General features: G+C 56.6%; 1 pseudogene; it reads left to right on the top strand.

Annotated features, from left to right (window-relative positions):
• Window positions 1-7284: 7284 nt before the first annotated feature.
• On the top strand, window positions 7285-7429 carry LOC138640109 (5.8S ribosomal RNA; annotated as a pseudogene).
• Window positions 7430-8293: the final 864 nt, after the last annotated feature.

Raw genomic sequence — 8293 nt, 5'->3', positions numbered from 1 at the left:
GTACCGAGGAGGCTTCCAGGAGCCTGGGGAAGATTATCCAAAAGTGTCCTTGACACTTAGAAATATTTTGAAAAAATCACGATTTTGTGAAAATTGACACGTTTCCCCTACTTCCACGCCAGGGGGGCGTCAATATGTTGTGAGGTACCCCAGGACAGTCGCCCAAATGTGGGTGAAGTTTGCGAGTCATGGGCGCAAAGTCGAATTTTGGGTGAAAAACCGCGTTTTCATACTCTAAAAATTTCAGACAAGTGTCAGACTTCCAGGCAGGGAGAAACCGCAGGAGGCGTACCGAGGAGGCTTCCAGGAGCCTGGGGAAGATTTTCCAAAAGTGTCCTTGACACTTAGAAATATTTTCAGAAAATCACGATTTTGTGAAAATTGACACGTTTCCCCTACTTCCACGCCAGGGGGGCGTCAATATGTTGTGAGGTACCCCAGGACAGTCGCCTAAATGTGGGTGAAGTTTGCGAGTCACGGGCGCAAAGTCGAATTTTGGGTGAAAAACCGCGTTTTCATACTCTAAAAATTTCAGACAAGTGTCAGACTTCCAGGCAGGGAGAAACCGCAGGAGGCGTACCGAGGAGGCTTCCAGGAGCCTGGGGAAGATTTTCCAAAAGTGTCCTTGACACTTAGAAATATTTTCAGAAAATCACGATTTTGTGAAAATTGACACGTTTCCCCTACTTCCACGCCAGGGGGGCGTCAATATGTTGTGAGGTACCCCAGGACAGTCGCCCAAATGTGGGTGAAGTTTGCGGGTCATGGGCGCAAAGTCGAATTTTGGGTGAAAAACCGCGTTTTCATACTCTAAAAATTTCAGACAAGTGTCAGACTTCCAGGCAGGGAGAAACCGCAGGAGGCGTACCGAGGAGGCTTCCAGGAGCCTGGGGAAGATTATCCAAAAGTGTCCTTGACACTTAGAAATATTTTGAAAAAATCACGATTTTGTGAAAATTGACACGTTTCCCCTACTTCCACGCCAGGGGGGCGTCAATATGTTGTGAGGTACCCCAGGACAGTCGCCCAAATGTGGGTGAAGTTTGCGAGTCATGGGCGCAAAGTCGAATTTTGGGTGAAAAACCGCGTTTTCATACTCTAAAAATTTCAGACAAGTGTCAGACTTCCAGGCAGGGAGAAACCGCAGGAGGCGTACCGAGGAGGCTTCCAGGAGCCTGGGGAAGATTTTCCAAAAGTGTCCTTGACACTTAGAAATATTTTCAGAAAATCACGATTTTGTGAAAATTGACACGTTTCCCCTACTTCCACGCCAGGGGGGCGTCAATATGTTGTGAGGTACCCCAGGACAGTCGCCCAAATGTGGGTGAAGTTTGCGGGTCATGGGCGCAAAGTCGAATTTTGGGTGAAAAACCGCGTTTTCATACTCTAAAAATTTCAGACAAGTGTCAGACTTCCAGGCAGGGAGAAACCGCAGGAGGCGTACCGAGGAGGCTTCCAGGAGCCTGGGGAAGATTATCCAAAAGTGTCCTTGACACTTAGAAATATTTTGAAAAAATCACGATTTTGTGAAAATTGACACGTTTCCCCTACTTCCACGCCAGGGGGGCGTCAATATGTTGTGAGGTACCCCAGGACAGTCGCCCAAATGTGGGTGAAGTTTGCGAGTCATGGGCGCAAAGTCGAATTTTGGGTGAAAAACCGCGTTTTCATACTCTAAAAATTTCAGACAAGTGTCAGACTTCCAGGCAGGGAGAAACCGCAGGAGGCGTACCGAGGAGGCTTCCAGGAGCCTGGGGAAGATTTTCCAAAAGTGTCCTTGACACTTAGAAATATTTTCAGAAAATCACGATTTTGTGAAAATTGACACGTTTCCCCTACTTCCACGCCAGGGGGGCGTCAATATGTTGTGAGGTACCCCAGGACAGTCGCCTAAATGTGGGTGAAGTTTGCGAGTCACGGGCGCAAAGTCGAATTTTGGGTGAAAAACCGCGTTTTCATGCGCTAAAAATTTCAGACAAGTGTCAGACTTCCAGGCAGGGGGAAACCGCAGGAGGCGTACCGAGGAGGCTTCCAGGAGCCTGGGGAAGATTATCCAAAAGTGTCCTTGACACTTAGAAATATTTTGAAAAAATCACGATTTTGTGAAAATTGACACGTTTCCCCTACTTCCACGCCAGGGGGGCGTCAATATGTTGTGAGGTACCCCAGGACAGTCGCCCAAATGTGGGTGAAGTTTGCGAGTCATGGGCGCAAAGTCGAATTTTGGGTGAAAAACCGCGTTTTCATACTCTAAAAATTTCAGACAAGTGTCAGACTTCCAGGCAGGGAGAAACCGCAGGAGGCGTACCGAGGAGGCTTCCAGGAGCCTGGGGAAGATTTTCCAAAAGTGTCCTTGACACTTAGAAATATTTTCAGAAAATCACGATTTTGTGAAAATTGACACGTTTCCCCTACTTCCACGCCAGGGGGGCGTCAATATGTTGTGAGGTACCCCAGGACAGTCGCCTAAATGTGGGTGAAGTTTGCGAGTCACGGGCGCAAAGTCGAATTTTGGGTGAAAAACCGCGTTTTCATGCGCTAAAAATTTCAGACAAGTGTCAGACTTCCAGGCAGGGGGAAACCGCAGGAGGCGTACCGAGGAGGCTTCCAGGAGCCTGGGGAAGATTATCCAAAAGTGTCCTTGACACTTAGAAATATTTTGAAAAAATCACGATTTTGTGAAAATTGACACGTTTCCCCTACTTCCACGCCAGGGGGGCGTCAATATGTTGTGAGGTACCCCAGGACAGTCGCCCAAATGTGGGTGAAGTTTGCGAGTCATGGGCGCAAAGTCGAATTTTGGGTGAAAAACCGCGTTTTCATACTCTAAAAATTTCAGACAAGTGTCAGACTTCCAGGCAGGGAGAAACCGCAGGAGGCGTACCGAGGAGGCTTCCAGGAGCCTGGGGAAGATTATCCAAAAGTGTCCTTGACACTTAGAAATATTTTCAGAAAATCACGATTTTGTGAAAATTGACACGTTTCCCCTACTTCCACGCCAGGGGGGCGTCAATATGTTGTGAGGTACCCCAGGACAGTCGCCTAAATGTGGGTGAAGTTTGCGAGTCACGGGCGCAAAGTCGAATTTTGGGTGAAAAACCGCGTTTTCATGCGCTAAAAATTTCAGACAAGTGTCAGACTTCCAGGCAGGGGGAAACCGCAGGAGGCGTACCGAGGAGGCTTCCAGGAGCCTGGGGAAGATTATCCAAAAGTGTCCTTGACACTTAGAAATATTTTCAGAAAATCACGATTTTGTGAAAATTGACACGTTTCCCCTACTTCCACGCCAGGGGGGCGTCAATATGTTGTGAGGTACCCCAGGACAGTCGCCTAAATGTGGGTGAAGTTTGCGAGTCACGGGCGCAAAGTCGAATTTTGGGTGAAAAACCGCGTTTTCATGCGCTAAAAATTTCAGACAAGTGTCAGACTTCCAGGCAGGGAGAAACCGCAGGAGGCGTACCGAGGAGGCTTCCAGGAGCCTGGGGAAGATTATCCAAAAGTGTCCTTGACACTTAGAAATATTTTGAAAAAATCACGATTTTGTGAAAATTGACACGTTTCCCCTACTTCCACGCCAGGGGGGCGTCAATATGTTGTGAGGTACCCCAGGACAGTCGCCCAAATGTGGGTGAAGTTTGCGAGTCATGGGCGCAAAGTCGAATTTTGGGTGAAAAACCGCATTTTCATACTCTAAAAATTTCAGACAAGTGTCAGACTTCCAGGCAGGGAGAAACCGCAGTAGGCGTACCGAGGAGGCTTCCAGGAGCCTGGGGAAGATTTTCCAAAAGTGTCCTTGACACTTAGAAATATTTTGAGAAATTTCCGATTTTGTGAAAAATGACCCCTTTCCCCTACTTCCACCCTAAAGGGGTGTCAATATGTTGTAAAGCACCCCGAGACAGAGACCTAAGCGTGGGCAAAGTTTGGGTCTGATGGGTGGAACACTGAAAAAAACGCGATTTTCCACTTAGAACAAACATAGAACTTTCAGACTTCCAGGCGGGGGGAAAGCTCTGAAGCTGTACCGAGGACACTTCCATGGCCCCCGGATCGATTTTCAAGAACGAGTCCTTGGGACTTTGAAATTTTTCGGCGATGCGTTTTTGGCTTCCGGGAGCCGCAGAACGTTGGGAAATTCGTTCCGCTCGCCGGCTCCAGGTGTTTCGGGCTAGTCCAGGCCCCAGCTACGCCGCCTGGCCGCCAAATTTCGCAAAATCGAAAAAAAAAAAAATAGAACCGGAATGAGGAATTTCTGGCCGCCGGATCCGCCGCACAGCTCCAGGAAGTCGGACACTTTTCGGCTTCGCTCCCTTAAAGTGTGGGTCGGTGTTTCGCCATGCAAATACCCACTTTTGCACACCAGCTGCAGGATATAGGAGAGAGGGGTACCTCTCGGGCCCGACTGATTTCCGATGTTTTCGTGGTTCCTCAAGTCGGGTAGGCGGTTTGGCGAGTACCCCCCTGTTTGCATGGAAGTCCGCCCTCGCGTCGACACCAGGCTTCCGCGGCTCCAGGGGGACTCTTGCCGGTCGTCTGCCCCAAGTCAGAGACGCGTTTCCCGGGTCGCCTGAGCCTGAACGGACCCTCCCCAAGCGTGTTCTGGTTCTCCGAGGGTGACGGATGTCAGAAGGGAGGCAGATCTGGAGTCTTCGTCCCGAGGAGGGCTCCAGGAGGGCGGATTGCACCCCCTGACTCGGTCCCCTCAGAGCAGGCTTGGCGTTTCTCTGTGTCGGATGTCTCCCGCTTCCACGCCACCGGGGAGACCTATGAGAGAATCGCACTGTGACCCGGATTCCGTCTCGAGGGCGCCCGTAGCGTGTCGGAGAGGGACCTCCAGGACTATCGGGCATGTTTCTTCCCCGTCTCCCCGAGGGGAAGGATGGCAGCGGGTGGGGTTTCTCACCCATGCCCCCCACCGGCTCTTCCTCCGATCGATTTGGCTCAGCGCTCCCGGGTGGGGAGGTGGTGCCGCTCGCTCGGCCCGGGCTTTGGAGCCCGCGTCGGTCTAAGGCGGGCGGTCTCCTTCCTCTTTTACCCCCCCGGGATTCAGGCACGCATCCTTGGGCGTGCACGCCGGCAGTCGCCTCCCGTTCGCAGGACGGTGGCTGCCGTGCAGAGGGGGAGTTTGACCCGAACTGTGGTACGGCAGGGGTCCGACGACCCGCGCGGGCGAATGGCGGGGCGCCCACCCACCTCGGCGTGGGGGCCCGTCGTCCGAATCGCTCCCCGCGCGGGGTAGCACAACGATCTTCTCCGAGGGCGGCCCTTTGACTTCCAGATGCGCAGCTCGCCCGCGGAGGCCCGTGCCGACCCCCACCCAGCGTCCGATGGGCGGCCTCCGCGGTGGGCATCGGCGAGAGCGGCGGCGGTGGGTGGCGCTTCCACGCCACCGCCGAGCTCCGCGTTCTCCAGTCTTTTCCCGAGCCCCTACGATAGTGGGGGGATGACAGACGCGTGGGGAGGCAGGCGGAGTGGGTTCTCACCGCGTGGTGTGCCCGGCCGAACGCCGTCGCCTTCCCCGCTCGTCCGACGTCCTCCGAGGCGGCTCGGAAGGGAGCGCGAGAGGGAGAGAGCGAGAGAGAGAGAGAGAGACCAAGCGGACGCCCCAGAGCGAGAAGGGAGGATGGAAAAGGGAGAGACGAGTGGGGCAAAAAGAGTTTTGGCGAAGGGGAGTACCCGGCGAACTGCCGCCCCGGGCTTCTTCTGTTCTCAACAGCGGAGGCACGGCTTTGGGGGGGAGACGCCGCTCGGTTGGGGCTCCTTTGAGGTTACGGGCAAGAGCCCGGGACGAGGGACTACGCCATAGGGCGACGCCGACACGGCCAGGCCAACTGCGCCCCCCGTGCGACCTCCGCGTCGCTGGCGGGCTCTGCGCCTGAGCCGCGGTGGACCCCGACGGCCAGCCCCCCTCTCCCACTCCTCGCGCCCGTCCGCCGGTGGGTCGAGGACCCCCCGCGGCGGAGGCAGGTCTAAGCCAGACGGAGGCCCCGCATAGGCCCCCCACCGCCCTGGCCCCTCTCCCCAGCAGCGACTCTGTGTGTCGCCCCGGGAGCGGTGGGTCACGAGGCAGGGTGGCCGTGGCGTCCTCCGAAGGCCAGTCACCTACGGCCCTCCCCGTGCAAGGGGTGGTTTTTACAACAGATGCCCTCCGATCGGGAGGCCGGGTCTAAGCCAGATGGTGGCGCCGCATAGGCCCCCCACCGCCCTGGCCCCTCTCCCCAGCAGCGACTCTGTGTGTCGCCCCGGGAGCGGTGGGTCACGAGGCAGGGGAGCCGTGGTGTCCTCCGGAGGCCAGTCACCTCGCCCTCTCCGTGCAAGGTGGGTTTTTTTCCAGACACCCTCCGCATCGGCCGCCTCGCACCGTACAGCGTGCACGATCTCCCCAGTGGCACTGCACTCGCCGTTCAGGCTCCTGTTTTCCTCCGGAAGGTGACGCCCCGGGATGCCCGCCTGCCGGCACGGACGACGAGGAGGATTTCCCTTCCTCTGGGTGCCCTTCCCGCTGCGGGGCTTCCTATCCTGGCCTCTCTCCCTCGATTGATTAAGTCCCTGGCCTTTGTACACACTGCCCGTCGCTACTACCGATTGGATGGTTTAGTGAGGTCCTTGGATCGGCCCCGCCGGGTTTGGCCAAGACCCATGGTGGAGAGCCGAGAAGACGATCGAACTTGACTATCTAGAGACAGTAAAAGTCGTAACAAGGTTTCCCTAGATGAACCTGTGGAAGGATCTTTAATGGGCGAGTGAAAAATACCGATGAGGTGCAGATCAGGAGGCCAGCCGCCCGCCAAATCCCCGAAGGGTACCGAACGTGATGGGGGCGGTGGTAGGTCTCTTTCTGCTTCGCCAGGGCGCTCCGCAGGGTGGGGACGTGAGGGCACGTGAGGACAGCGGGCGGGCGACGTCGGGAGGGTGCGGGGAGCCCCTCTCGCTCCGTCGCCCAGGAAAAAGACGCCCGGCCTCGCGCCGACGATTGTTGCCCTGCCGCTGCCTGCCGAGGAAAAATAAGAAGCCCCCCGCGTACGCGAAAGGCCGTCCCGGGTACCATTCTCCTGTGCGCTCACACACCCCTCCCCGGGGTATGTGGGTCTGGGCGGTAGGTTGAGAAGCCTCGAGCCCTCCTTTGTTCTCCTCCCCGCTGGAGGGACGGACGGGGAGGCCGAGCGCCCGGACAACAGGGCCGAGATTTGAAAACAACCCTCCAAAGCATCCCAGTCTTTTGCGGCCGGCTGACACGAGAGTGAAAAGGGGGGCGCCTCCGAGTGTCCCCAAACCAGAAAGCGCGACTCTTAACGGTGGATCACTCGGCGCGCGCGTCGAAGAACGCAGCTAGCTGCGAGAATTAAGTGTGAATTGCAGGACACATCGACACTTCGAACGCACCTTGCGGCCCCGGGGTGCTCCCGGGGCTATGCCTGTCTGAGGGTTGCCCCTCCATCTATCGCCTCCATGGCGCAGCTGGGGTCCCCTCGCAAGGGTGACAACGAGGGAGGCCTGAGGCTCCGTGCCCTGATGGTCTCTTCTCCTTTATCCCTTACGTCCCCCCAAGGCCAGACTCACCTGCCCTGGGCCCACCTGATGGGGTTTACCATCGTCACTCCCCCCGTTGCGACGTGAAACCCTGTGGCGCAATGAAGGTGAAGGCCGGGGCGCTCCGGCCGAGGTGGGATCCCGCCGCCCGCTCCGGGGGGTTGACACGGCGGGTGCACCATCGGCCCGCCTCTGTCGGGGAGGTGGAGCATGAGTGCGCGATAGGACCCGAAAGATGGTGAGCTATGCCTGGGCAGGACGAAGCCAGAGGAAACTCTGGTGGAGGTCCGCAGCGACCCTGATGTGCAAATTGGTCATCTGGGTATAGGGGCGTTTGTAGATGTGCTTGGCCCGTACGGGGATCGAACCCACGACCTTGGTGTTATTAGCACCACGCTCTAACCAACTGAGCTAAATGGCCATAGGTGTGGTCCCTGGGTATAGGGGCGAAAGACTCACGGAGACCACGGGCAGACGTACAGGGGCCTGATCAACCCCTGGACCGTACGGGCTGCTGTGCCTGCCGCAGGCGAGAAGCGAGAACCCCTTCGGGGCACGGAGACTACAACCGGACGTACGGGGGTCTGACCCACCCCTGGACCGTACGGTCTGCTGGCTGCCGTGCCTGGTGCAGGCGAGAAGCGGGAACCCCTTCGGGGCACGGAGACCACAACCGGACGTACGGGGGTCTGATCAATCCCTGTACCGTACGGGCTGCTGGCTGCCGTGCCGTCCTCAAATTGCTTGGCCTAAACAAAAGTCA

This window comes from Ranitomeya imitator, chromosome 5, assembly GCF_032444005.1.
Source record: "Ranitomeya imitator isolate aRanImi1 chromosome 5, aRanImi1.pri, whole genome shotgun sequence".
NCBI classification, from domain to species: Eukaryota; Metazoa; Chordata; class Amphibia; order Anura; family Dendrobatidae; genus Ranitomeya; species Ranitomeya imitator.
Note: the sequence above shows the minus strand (reverse complement) of the source record. Positions and strands in the feature narration are given on the sequence as shown.